Genomic DNA, 13296 nt, shown 5'->3' with positions numbered 1-13296 from the left:
TTATGAAACCAGTTAACAAGATATTAAAAGCCTCTTGCAATGACGTTCTTCTCGAGTGATCTGATGAAGGACTTGTAATGCAAACTATCGTATCAGATAGGGTAATAATAAAGCAAACTGCTTCATTCAAAAGAAAATAGTCACTCTGAGGTTACCATCCTCTGCCATAACTACGTCACTGGAGCAGGGTAGTACTGTACGACGTCTGTGAGAAAAGGTGAAGGGTTATTTGATGGCAACCACAATGGCTTGTAGGTTGCGGTTGGGGAATGCATGAAGCAGGATCACTGTTTTTGTGCAGCTGTGATGTTCTGCAGAACTCTTAAGGCTGCACCCGGACCACAGCAGGGTCAGAGGATCCCAGCACAAGTTGCTATGGTTGGGGTAGCTTTAAATTCCAGAGTTTGGGTGCCAGGCACTCTTCTGGCATCAGATACAGGAATGCGCGCTGCTCGCTGCAGACCCTCCAGCTCACACTGAGAGGCCTCCTCAGGCTGAGTTTGGAGAAGCGCAGCAGAGATACAGGCAGGAAAGGGAGCAGAGGAGTGCAGTTGATGCCCCAATACAACTGGCCAAAACTTTCCTTCCTCCAGCTTGCCTGCCTTAGCCATGTGTACAGTCTAGTCTGTGCTTCAGACTAGGACAGTCCTCCAAAACGGTTCTGAGCTCAGCTTTTCCTCGGTGCAATATTGAGTCCAAGCAGCAGCCAGGCTAATGGCCAGCAATGTGGACAGAAAACAGGTAAGTCACGGGCCTGGGCACACTGGAACTGTTTTGAATCCCAGCCATTACACGGTGATGCAGAAATAGCCTTGGATTGTATTTTTAAAATGTTTAGCCCTGACCCACATCCCAGTGAAGTCAATGAGATGTTTGCCAGTGACTTAAATGGGCTCTGGAACAGGCCTGCAATGTTACTAGTGCCTTCAAATACTTCCTTCACCTGTAGGATGAAAGTCCTTCTCCTGAGTCAATGGGCCTCCTTACTTCTTCCTCCCCTCTCAGTTTCCATGGGCCCCTAGCATGGGAAACTCAGCCTTATTCATCTTTGTATTTCCATGTCTCTGAATCAGGCAGGTTCTGGGTATATTCCACATAGAAGCCTGTTATCTTTTCAAGTGGCAAAAAAGAGGGGATTTTTCCATAGTCACATAGTTTTTCCACAGAAATGTATTCATGAGAGTTAAACTTGCCCAAACTATGTTAATGTATGTGGTTGGCTTCTGTGCCAATTTTCATTGTGAATAAGACGCAAAATAAAAGGGCTCTTGTGTCTCCCTTTCCTCCTCCTTGAATCCCTCCCATAATTTTTGAGTTCATAAGCCCATTTTGTATGTGAATCAGATCAGGGGAGGAAAGGCAGGAGGATTACTTTTGCTTTTCAACCTTACCTTTGCTTTAAACCACTGATAGCCATATGAAAGTTGTGACTGAGGCAAGAAGAGGTTAATACAATGGGGCTGGACCTTAGACTTGCCCTAAATCAGGAGAACAACATCTGCCCGGGGTGAACCTTGCAGCCTGAGCTCCTGAGGGGCTTTGTTCATCGCTGCCTTGTTATTCTGCAGCATTTTCACCTGACAAGAGGACAGTGGCTCGTTTTAATACAGGTGTTGGGACTTCAGCTTGACGGTCTCCTTCCAGAGCGTGCACCACAGATTGCTGCAGCACACACACACACACACACACACACACACACACACACCACCAGCAGAGTTTAGGCAGCTGTGTTAGCCAGATGGCTATGAAACATTCATAATACAAGCTGTAGCTATTATGAGCCATTTCTCTTCGGTGCATGTCCTGACAAGCTGCTGTTATTAAGTTTCAGTGTATTTCTGTTAATGTTACCTACCTATTTTCATTCCTGTATGCTGTCACACGGAGCTGGTTGGCGTGGTCTTGGGAACTGGGCTTCAAGACTCCTCCCTGTGAAAGTTGCCAGCTCATTTATTTGTTTCTTTCCAGTGGTTCAAGCCGGTGCGTTATTCAGAAACTTCTGAAGGAGCGGGGTTGGGTAAACCTCTGATTCAGTTCGTTTGAAAGCACCCTTGAAGTCCTCCTCCACATCTTGTCCTCTGAAATAGGCTTGATGAGGCTAATTTAGAGCCCATTTCTGAGAAATTATCAGTGCTTCTCTTGGAAATGTCCCTCAACTTGAAGTTCCCCATCCTTTCTCGCGGAGCTGTGGTACTTCTCATTTGGGCCCTGACTCTCCCTGGTCTTTGTTTCTCAGTCTTAGAGGGCAGAAGTGCAGGAGGAGAGGGGGGGCAAATGCTGCTTGAGGCCTGAGGTGTGACGGTGAGGCGGCAAGAGGACTTCTATTTCATCCTTACCCCAGCACTGCTCTGCAGGGGCAGTGGCTGCTGATCCAGATTATGTTCCCTCAGTGGCTGCTCAGTTTTGCACAGTAAAGTCTTTAATTTTGCAAACAGTGGCAAGGACGTGGGAGGTCTCAAGGAAGCTCAGAGTATCACTGCCAGCATTGTTTCCCTAGGCTTACTAGCAGAAGAAGCTGCGGTGCAGGAGCCGGTCTAAGCTAGTGGCCGGTGGTATAATCGTTCTGCATTGGATGAGGTGGTTTGACTGATAGCTGTAGGCTTTTGTCAGCCCACCTTTGCCCCATAGAAAAGCTGCTGATGCTGTTGCAGCTACGCAGGAGTCTGCACCCAGCCAACAGGTATAGACCCTGAGCTGTTGTCTCTATGGATGGAGCACACTTGTGCATGCCGGGGCACAGAGGGCAGTGACAGCAGTGTGCTAAATGGTTACATGCAACCAGAAATACTTGGTATCTGTATGTTGCTCCTGACAAGACATCTTGGTTTTGGAGGTAGCATATGCTGTGTAAGATTAACAGATGGACTAAGGAAGCTCTTTGTAGAACACACTTCCAGCAAACCAGTTCAGTTGGTTTGTTGGTTTATAGCACTTCTTACATGAACCACCTGCATAATGAGAGCTGTTTCTTTTTTATAGGACATAGTCATGTTAGCATCCAAAAAAGTGCAATTGTGAGACTGGCTTTAGGATTCCTGAGATTTTTAAGTACCTGGAGCAGGGCAAAGATTGCCTTCTGGTTTTTGCCTCAGAGACACTCAGGTCCCTGCATTCACAGAAGATAAAAACTGACTTTAAATGAGAGATGAGGCTCTTAGGAATGAAAATTATTGTAGTGGAAAGTCGTTGTATGTAGTACTGCTCACTGTGACATTGAAGGAGTTGACTGTTCTGGAGAAATCAGGCAGCATCTGGCATTCAAAGGAATAATTCACAGTACCAGAGGAGCCTTTTGTCCATGTGCAGCTGGATGTGTAGCAGACAGATCTAAATTACACTTCGCAAATGCTTCGTTAGGTGGCAAGACTCTTATGGGTTGGATGCTGCAAAAATAAGAGAGCACTCACAAGTTCTTTGGCTGGAGCAGCCTGTGTAGCATCCCCAGAATCCCTGTGTGACTTGACTACATGAGCCAAGGTGCCACCCCGAAGGGCAAGATCTCTTCATGGGTCTGGGTAGAATCTTGTTTCAGCTTTGACTTTCTGGAGAGGGAGAGAGGAGTGAATGTATGGCAGTTGTTTTGGGATGGATAGCACAAGAAATTTCCATCACAGCTGCAATCTGCTTAGGTGGACCCATGTTCTCCCTTGCCAGCCTGTGAAGAGAAGTAGGATGTCTGGGCACAACAACTAGATTATTTCAGAAACTTCCTGCTCTCCTCTACTTTCAACCAAGCCCTTTTGGCCGAGCTACAAGACTACCCCATCCCACAGACTTCCTTTCTTTGACTGTGGCTCCAATCTCCAGTGCTCTTGTCCTTTCCTGGGAGCAGGCCTTCTTTCACATCTCAGATGTTTATACCAAAGTCAGCCAGGTATTCATCCAAAGCTCTGACACAGCCCCTGAGCTGCACCCAGGAGAATGGCCCAGGGGACTCACCCACCCACCTCTGAGGGTTTGGGAACTACAGCAAGGCTTTGGGTAGTGTGTTTACAGTACCTTTTCCAGCTGCAAAGGGAGAAGGGTTTTCTTTGCACTTGTATGTAAATTGTTGTGGAAATGGAGAGCAATAACGTTTTTGTTTCAAGAATTGTCACGAATGCTTGGTTTTGAGGCCAGCCATTCAGCTCCTATTATCTCTGGGAATCAAGATGTTTATCTGGCTAAATGATTGCAGTGTATCTCAGGTATTTGAAGGTGGTTCTTCCTATTTGTGGGAAAAAGAAATAAAAATCAATCTTTGTTTCCCAAACTATCAAAAGCTTATTAGCCTCAGACAGATCTTTTTATCTGCAAGGAATAAAGCAGATTTGTCCAGATCCTCAGCCCATATAAATCAGTTTAATGCCCTCAGCCCATTATTTTTTCTCATATAGTTTGTCTCAAGTGGGATTTAAGCTATGTTTAAGCATCTCTGTCTTCACGTGTCCACTTTGAAGCTTAGCAGAACAACTGTTAGCCCCAGCTCTCAGAAATCGTGCACTGGATGCCACCCTGGTCTCTGGTGCCTACAGAGATGATGGAGTGAGGTTGTGAGCTTTCGGTCAAGTGGCCAAGCAAGACAATTGCTTTGAAGGGCAAGTGGAGAAATGTGAGCTCAAAAGGTGAAGGAGAAGGTGGTGGAGCTGAGTTCGGGTGATCCCAGGTACAAGCAGCGTGCATATGTGTGCCTTGCAGTTCATTGCAAGGCTGATGCAGTTTTATCTGATGTTCAGGCAGAACTTCACCCAAGGCAGTGGATGCCCTGGGGGGCTGCCCAAGGCTTAGGCTTCCCTGCTTCCCAGCTGCATTGACTGCTGCTCTGGCAAGGGGGAGCTTGTCTCCAGGAAATCTGGTTGCCACGTAAAATCAGCAATGTTTTCCTCCCAAAATAAAGCCTACAACTTCCACTTGCAGCTGGTTAGATTGACTAAGGGGCATAGAGGTGAACATCCATAGAGAAACAGAGACTACTCTGCCACAATTCATGTCCAGAAGAGGATAAGACTGGTAAAGGAGGCCGGCTCCCACTGTTTCGGGGTTGCTGGCTGAGCTGGATCCTCTTCCCCTCCCATGGGGGAGAGGCTATGCTGCCTGGAGCAGTGGTGGCACCATGTGAGGAGGTGAGAATGGGGGTCCCCAGGGTCACAGGCACAGCAGGCACTCACAGCCCTTCCTGCACTCCTTGGTGCCTGGGGGGAATCCTGCCTGAGTCAGCTCAAATCCCTCTGTCAGCTTCCAGTGCCGCTAAGTACCCTCACATCTCCCCCCCAGCAGGACCCTGCCCTAAAGCCAGGGCAAACCCTCTTGTGTCCATAGGAGAGTTCTTTGGGGATGGGGGCTGTCAAACCAGAGCAGGTTGGTCCTTCTGGCTGAGGAGGGCAGGTTACTGCAGTTCTTCCCCCCCACCCCCCACCCCCCCCGCGTTTTCCTTTTTTATTTTAAGGGCGTGGTGTATTTTGTAAGTTTTATGTTTATCAAGAAGTTGATTGTGTAAATAAAATTGTGGCCTTGTGTGCCAAATAGCTGGGCTATGATTCCCTGGAGGAGAGCCAAGGCGGTGTGTGGGAGCACACCAGTGTGAATATGTTCGCTTTGCTCCGGAATACGGCATGTGCGAAGCGGGGAGGGAGGACGCTCTTCCAGCCCTGGCACGGGTTAACCCTTCCAGGGCACCGTCGGCTCCGTGCTTCTGCTGAGCTTCCCCCAGCCATGGTTCACACACAATCCATGTGTTCACCGGCAGAAGGGGATGAGGCCCTCCTGGGCTTACCTGGAGCCTGGCCAAATTGATGGGGAGGGGGGAACTTCGCAAAGCTCTCAGGATCCCACCCTGATTCCCCTCCCGTGGTGGGATCCCGAGGTTTTCTTGAGCTGACGTGTGACAGCAGCATCGCACAAACCTTGAAGGGGCCTCCAAGAGAGGCCAGGTCAGGCACATGCCTGGGGATGCCAGGGCAGGGAAAAGGGCCTAGGGCTAAATGAGAATAAGCTCCCCGACCGTAATGACTTTATTCCCTGTTTACTACTAAGTGCAATCCAAAGTTTACCCTGTTTCTGCCCTGCAGAGGCAGCCAGTGTTTTTCTCTGGTGGCTGGTTGAGTAGCAGCTGACTCGCTGAATACCAAGAGCATTTTCTGCACGGGATGGTGCTGTGGAGGGGAAACCTCATGGCACTGAAGGCAGCAAGATGATAGCTGCCAGGCTTTGACAGTGCCAGGATAATGCTCCAGTTGCTCGTTTTCCCTTGCAAATGATGCAGTCCCTGTCTCAGAGCAGCTCTCATCTGCTTCTGCTCATCCTTAGGTTGTCGCATTCTGGAAATACTTAAAACAACTGAGTGTAACCTCTTGTTTTCCACCAAAAGGGAACTCATGAGTCGGCTACTTCTGCAGGCAAAGCACAAGTCCCAAGGATGCATGAAAGGGCTTCATTTTCCCAAACAGCAGGAGCAGAGTTAGCCAAGTTACAGAGGGGAGGGGGTGGGGAGCCTCTGCACGCAGGGAATTCTTGCAACTCAGACAAAAATAGTGGCTTCCATTATTTACCTACCTAAGCCGGAAACCTGCTTGCAGTTCAGGCATTTATTGTAATTCCTCACATAGCTGGGGATGATAAGCCCAGCTAACTAGTCATTGCATGCTGGCTGAAAATGATGCTTAACGTATACCATCTACCCAAACAACTTTTCTTCTTTAACCCTTTGAATCTTGCTGGGTTTGGGGCAGTTTGTTTTTATTCCTATGATATTGCTGCCGATCAGCCTCACCTCAACCTCCCACCTTCATGAAATTCAGTTCAGTGGAACTCTTTGATGACAGTCTAATCTATACTGGAGGCTTCTCGGAGCAGGTCACGTGTCTGAGATACAGTGACAGTGATGGCTCAGATTTCAAAGGAATCAAAGGGAACCATTTGGCTGACTTCCACTAAATGTCACTGAAATTTGGATGCACAACTCCTATGTGTTCGCTGAAAAGGCTGGATACTGCGGTTTCAGACTATTAATGATTCTGAGCTGTAGCCTGTTGAAGGCGGTGGAATTCTTTTCTTCATGTGCTATTTTGTGTTATCAAGGCCCAAATGCTCCGGAGGCGAAAGGGCTTCACTCCCCAGGCAGCGTATGGAGAGCAAGCACCCACCTACACTTAGAGGTCAGGCAAGGGGAGCTTACCTTTTCCGGTATCCAGATCTTCCCGCAGCCCTTGTGGCTTTCCCGTGTGCAGGGGCGTGCTTGGGTTGTCCCAGGCACCCCGGCCCACGTGGGATGTCCTCTCAGTAGTGTGGAGTGTGTGTTGCCTGGGCTGGTGCACCCCTGGTCTTTGTATGGCACACCGAGCTCTAGACCTGAGGTCACTACTGAAAAGCCTGATGGAAACATTTACCACTTCCAGTTTGTGGGGGAAGAGACAGAAAGAGTTTCCAGTTGGGCTTCTGCCCAAAGCTGTTTGCACCAGGATGGTGTGTCACGTGACTCCCATCAGGCTGTTGTTCCGGGGATTTGGCAGCGTCAAAGGTACAAGGTGCATATTGATGTTTGGTACCAGCATTATATAAACGCGGCTTGCGCAAGCCTAGCACCTGATTTTACAAGACGTGGGGAAAGACGCATCCTTTTCCAAGGGCAGGATTGAGCCCTGACTGCAACATCTTCCCAGCCATGATACAATAACAATACTTAACAGGCATGTAGTGCTTAACATCATCAAAGCGAGGTACAAGCAGCAACTAATTAATCCTCACAACACCCCTATGAGGCAAGTATTACTATCCCCATTTCACAAATGGAGATGATGGGACTTTGGAAGGTCAAGTGACTTGTCCAGAGCTAAACAGTCTGCGATGGAGCTCATTAGTTCCTGGCTCACAGCCACCACTCAATGTACTTGCTCAGCCTATTGCTGTATTTTATTATGCAAATCCCCATGGAAATTAGAAGCCCAAAGCAACCCGCAGATCTAAACATGGTGCTTTAGATCTAAACACTGGATCCATTTGGTTTGAAATCGGTTCTGGAGGCCTTCCAGTGATTTCACTGGATTTTGGATGATAATGAAAAAAAGAAGAGTGACTGTCATGTCATGCCTGGAACTCCAAGAGAAATGGAGGCTATGAAGATGTGTGTTGGTGGCTGTCCAGCTTTACCGTTGCTTGCACAGGAGCTTCTGAGGCCACCAAATAGTGCCGAGCTAGACAGGGTATCACCGCGGTGAAGCAAGTGACCTCGATTCCTGCGGGTGGGTTGCAAGCAGTGAATGGAGATGGGTCTGCCTACGCCCCAGGAGGCTCTTTGACCAAAAAGTTGGGGCTGGCTGAAGAGACAACCCAGGAAAGCCATCTAACCCCAGTGAGCTGGTGTCTAATTCAGGCACAAAGGGGTTTTTTTCCAGTATTGGCACAAGTTGCTCAAAAGCTGATGTTGTCTGTGCAAACTGGTGATATTTTGATGATTCAGAAAATAAGCCGAGCCCTGTTTGGCTTACACAACCATGGATCTTCTGTGAATTACCAGGGATTTTACATGTGCAAGGAAAGAAAAAGATTCTCACCATGTGACGTTGGATCAGGACTTGTTCTTGGCTCCACGTTTCATGGACTGACAAGCTCACTGCTAGATTTCATGAGGGTGTCATCATGCCACTGAAAGTTATTTACACTAAGTCACCCTCCAGGAACTGGGTCACAACTTTTTCTTTCATGAGACTTGGCAGCAAACTCAAGGTTTACTAGAAGCTGAAGAGAGGATGCCTATGTGCGACGCCAAAACCAACTTCGATGCAAGGGGAACTGGGCCCCGTGCCACTGATCGGTGCGTGGCATGTCGGGCTCCGAAGGCGATGGGATGGGACTTCACTGCTTTGCAGCTCCAGCGGTTGCTGCTGGTCGCCTTTTGCACTCTGAACAGGTGTAAATGACTCCCCAGAGGCGAAGCGCGGCAGAATCCGGGCCAGATCTTCAGCTGGTGTCAATCAGTGCCTCTGCTTCAATGGGGCTGCATCAATTTGCCTTAGGAAAGGGTGTAATGTGAGAAACAGAGATAAGGGAACTCATGTTCTAGCACCCTATATCCTATATAATTGCTTAAATAAGAGCACAGCCCAAAACGGGTTTGCCAGATGCTGGGGTGGTGCAGAATCAATCCCATGTTTTACAGGCAGGTTTATACACCCAGATGGAGGAAGCCTATGGATGGCCAAGACAGGCTTGCCTCCTGCTCGCTTTGGCTGCACGGCTTGGGTACCAGCCCTTGGGAAGGACGTGGTTGTATAGACCTTGGCACAGAGCCCATATAGGAGGCCTTATGTTTGGGTTGCTGGGCTGAGCTCTGGCCATGCCTCCATATCTCCCCTGCTCCTATGACCCACGGTAGCTGGAGTGAAGCCAGCACAGGTCTGTCAGCTGGAGCAACAATCATACCTTTGTTTTGCCGGGCAGATGAATAGATAGATAACAGTGAGTTAATGGATGGCAATCCCTTTCCCTCCCATCCCCCCCAAACGTCAGTCCTATCACTCACCTCCTCCCCCAGCAAAACAAGGCCTCTGGGACAGAGAAACAGCGCAAAGATTAAAACTAACCCCTCGCTTTGGAACTCCTCAGCGAAAGGGGCTGATAAGAGAGAGCTGAGATTGGGAATCAGATTTCAGGGGTAACAAATGAATAACCAGAAAACGGAAGGATGCCGAAAGGGTTATCAGAAGAGAGCAAGATGGTGAGCACGTCCCAACAACTTCTCTTTTGAAAAAACAAAAAACAACCAAAAAAAGAAAAACAAGAGGAAAGGTTTTTCTAGCAGCTACAGACACAAAGAGCTGTTCAGACCACTTTGAGCCCACCAAGACCCCGGAAAGACAAAAAAGCATCTCTGAGCTCTGGTGGAGGTTTGTAAACTGTTAGCCAAGTGCTGTTTCCATGCTGGCAGATTCCTGGGAGCTGTAAGCCCCACTGTTTTGCGCTTTCACCGGGAAGCGATCAGCACTGGAAAGACTCAGGGAGCACACAGGGCTCATGCAGCAGGCTCTGGCTCAGGCTGGGCAATGTGGTTTCAATTTAGGAGCTCTCCTGTCAAAAGGCTCCATAAAAGCAGCCTGAATATAAAAGCTCATGTTCTTACCATGTAGAAGCATTGGGAGGATTCTCCTCACCTCTAGAGAAGAGTAGGATTTGGTGGCGGAGGCTCCCCAAAAGTGCTGCAAAGGTGAAGTTCAGGCTTGTGCAGAACCTCACCAAAAAAATTGTTGGGGTCACTGTGCGATACTGTGTGATCCAAGCAGTGTAATCCCCCTGCTGAGATACAGGCCTCTCATAGAGTCCTTGCATGGGGCAGACTACTGAGAATCAGTGGTACGGTGGGAGAGAGGCATCAAGGAAGCCTTTCCTCTATTGGGGGAGTGAGGAAGGGGGGGAACTCACTTGTGGAGTTTGCAGGGGTAGCGTGGAGGTGGAAGGCAAGCTTCCAAGTTTACTCCAGTATGCACGGGGTTAGCAGGTTTCTGCCCGTTATCTGGGTAATATGGACAAAGCCATGGAAGAGGCTAAAAGCAGGCAAGGAGGATCCTGGGGCCTTGTCCCTCCCGCCCGAGCATGGGGTGACCTGGGCTGGTTTTGATTCTGTCTTTAAAACTAAAGGTAAGCCTGAGGAAAGGGAGGAGGAGAGATCTGCCCTTGCGAATTTGTTTTCCCATTCCCAGTGGGTGAGCCTGTCTACTTACTTTGGCATGTAGTAGTTAATACAATTTTCTTGATAATGATAGTTTGGGGGCTCTGAAAAGCCAGCAGGTGGGAGCCAGATAAACCAGTTGTGAAGGTAAACATTGTCAGCCTCTCGGATGGAGCCATCTCCAGCAAGGCTGCGGCAGCCTCGGCTGTGGGGCTGGAGACTCATCTCTTCCTGCTCTCAGGATCAGAGAACTCTCTTGAGACAGCACCAGAGCAACGCCGTCATCATCAGCCTCAATGGGTGTCCTTTAGTCATCCACCTGAGGTTCTGGTGGTTTCCTCCTCCTGAAATTCTGAATTTGGAGCCTGCATTGGCCCCCTGGGTTTACACCTTCAGCATTGCTGCTTTCAAGTGTCTCTGGGCTGACCCCAAGATGAGCTGGTGCTGTTTTGGGGGCAGGAGGTTTAGAAGCCATATATTCTGATATACCCAAAGACACTCTAGCTTTGTATGTAGATGATATGCTAATGGACGAGACTTCATTGCAGCATGGTGAGGGCGAGCAGGAAGGTAATTACAGTCTTGCTTTTTATTGTTCTTATATAATGCTACTGTGGATTTTCCACCCCAGCTGTGGTTCCCAGCCTGCCCAGTCTTACTTTCCATTGTGGATCCTACAGATTCAGGGATATGTGTCAAGACATCACAGGATAGCTCATTTCCCCCTTTGCTGTGACCATAGAAATGCAGAGGCAGACCTCTGCTTGCAGTTTTTGTCTGTGTGTGAAGCCAGGGATACTGTTGAGGCTTTTTTCCTTAGTTTTCTAGAACCAAGGAAGGGCATGACTCCAAAGATGGATTCATAAAGCAGCAGATTTTTAAATGTACTGGAGACCTGAGGCTGTGGTTCAACTGTCCTGTGCAAGCATCTTTCCTTTGCAGAATACAAGCACCATCAGCCTGATTCTTCTCTGGGAGAGCTGGGCTGTAGGTCAGGGTGCTTTCCTTGGGTTCTGAGAGTTTGCTGGCTGTGTGGTAGCGCTGGCTGAACCTTGTAGGTGGGCTCAGCTGTGTGGGGACCCTTCCCTCAGCATCGGGGGAACTGTGCTTCTGGAAGCCCAACCTGACAGAAGGATTCCTCAAGTCCCTTCAGGTGCAATTTCCAAGCAAGGAAATCAGGGGTAGGAAAAGAGGCGTTTCTCAGCCTGTGTGTTATTCCTCCCCAGTAGTTCTTGACAAGTTCTGCAAAATGACTTCATAAAACCTCTCCCTGAGGTGAGAGTATTCTTGCAACCTGGAGAAGCGGAAATAGCTGCAAGAGCTCGGGAAGTCCTACAATGCATTTCACACCTGATTGAGCACTAGCAGAAACATTTAAGGATTATTTAAAAAAAACCCATTCTTTATGTTTTCACCCAGTCCAGCAAAGATACCATCAGGGATCTTACACCTGAACAATCTTTATGACTGCACATTTAGACCTTCTGTGATTCCTCAGGAAGATAAGAGATAATAGCCCACAGCCCATGAAATAACTGGTAGGGCTATCAAACTTCTCGTCTCACCACCTCTGGGACGCTGGGTCGCAAACCCTTTTGTTTTATGAACTAGTATGTTGAAACCTGTTAGCACTACAATGACATTACTATTAGTATTACTCCTATTAATGCCGCTACTGCTGCTAATATGTTAATGAGTCATATCATTAATAGATTAAGAATGAATTATGTACTGAGGTAATGTATGTAGGTAAGGGAAGGTCATTTGTAAATGTCACACGTGCCTTACTGTGAGGATGTATTTCCTAGCTTAGGAACTCCAGTGCTAGAGAAACATTTGGCATTGCTCCTGTTTTCCTAGAAATTTTCCATGGAATTGCCATTTGTTAAATGGAGCTACTTCTTTTCCTCTTGTTTTCATTAAAAAAATAAGAAAGGACCTAATTCTATATTTTTTTGAGGCCTAGAATTTCCCATTAGTTTTTGTAAAGGAACATGGAAGAAAAAAATACAGGGTCAGTCCTTGGATGAGCTCTTTAAGGTAGTAGGTAAGAGATGGTAAAACACATCTCTCCCTGACTCCTGCAATTCCCATGCTGATTCCCAGAGAAGATCCTTCAGCACAGTAATATCCATAGTCCACCTACCCCAGCCTGGAGAATGCTTCAGCGGCATGTGTCGCACTAAGTAATATTTATTCCTCAATGTCAATGGAATGTTTGATTTATATTTGGGGGTTTGAAATTGGATGCTGTGATTTATTTTTCGGATGAACTGTGTTCCTTTCCAGGGGAAATTCTTGGTTTAAGAAAGAAAGGAAGGAGGTGGGGGGGAAGAAAAAAAAGAGAAAAGAGGGAGAACGATAGAGGTTACGGTGGGATTACGTTACCGATTGGATAAACTGACAAAACAGCCTACTGTGACTCGGAGAGTTTAATTTTGTACATTTTGGCAACTTCTTAAAGCAGAAAATGAGAGCAGTACTGTCAACAGGGCTTTTGATATTTCTGTGTTTATTCTAGAGATGAAAGTGCATTCTGAATTAGGGTGGAAGGCAGCAGGCCAGATGCTGACTTTGGCAACAAGAGGTGATAAATGCTGCAGATCTACCCCCTGTAACAGTGGGTAGGAAATGATTCTCCTGTTGCACAAGACATT

The sequence above is a fragment of the Gallinula chloropus genome (assembly GCF_964237585.1).
Source record: "Gallinula chloropus genome assembly, chromosome: 3".
NCBI lineage: Eukaryota > Metazoa > Chordata > Aves > Gruiformes > Rallidae > Gallinula > Gallinula chloropus.
Note: the sequence above shows the minus strand (reverse complement) of the source record.